Here is an 823-nt window from a genome sequence, read left to right as displayed (position 1 = left end):
TGCTATTTTAAATGTGTTTCTTTAGAATTCGAGCCGAAAACGTACCTTTTGTTGTGTAAAATTAAAACCCTCTTCAAACGTTTATTCGTTAATAACTTTTTAACTTAAAGGTGTGCAAAAAATTGATTTGTTTGAGAATATGCAAACAAAAATCTATCGATTAAGACTAGTTCAATCTAATTTCCTCGTAGTTGAGGGCTATATGTGAGATAAACTCCTCAAAATTGTTTTTTTAATATTTTTTTATTGGAAGTGTAAAAATAAAAATTCGAAATGTGCATACATATGCAAACTATGAGCAATTGAATGTGAACTATGGAAAGTTAATTTTTTTAAAGTTGGAGTCTTTAACTTTACTAGATATTAATCACAAGTGTCTACCATTCTTCATCAGCAACTTTTTGTGGAAAAAGAAAGAAATAAGAATAATTACGATAATAAAGAGAAGATTACAACAATTTTTTCTATATATCTAGATGCAAAATGTTGAACTCATTTCATTTACATCGCAGTGAAATCCGTTGAAAAATATGAATCACAATTATTATTTAATATCTTAGCCATTCAAGGAAAAGAATAATAATCCAAAAAATGAAATATACTACCGACCATTGGAACTGTGCGAGAAACCAAAACGTTTACACGAGGGCTCGTTTAAAAATTATCGACGTTGGTCGAGCACAAGATTGGTTGAGACCCAACGAAAATATAAAAAAAAAAAACAGGAAGATATTCATTGATCATACATCCTGATCAACTGACTGTCCGTTTTGACGTAATGGATCACGAGAGAATCATTGTTCACCGGCGCGTACCCCGAGCA

Source organism: Mycetomoellerius zeteki, unplaced genomic scaffold (genome assembly GCF_001594055.1).
Source record: "Mycetomoellerius zeteki isolate Tzet28-1 unplaced genomic scaffold, Tzet1.0 scaffold106, whole genome shotgun sequence".
Taxonomy (NCBI): Eukaryota; Metazoa; Arthropoda; class Insecta; order Hymenoptera; family Formicidae; genus Mycetomoellerius; species Mycetomoellerius zeteki.
This window is presented reverse-complemented; position numbering follows the sequence as displayed.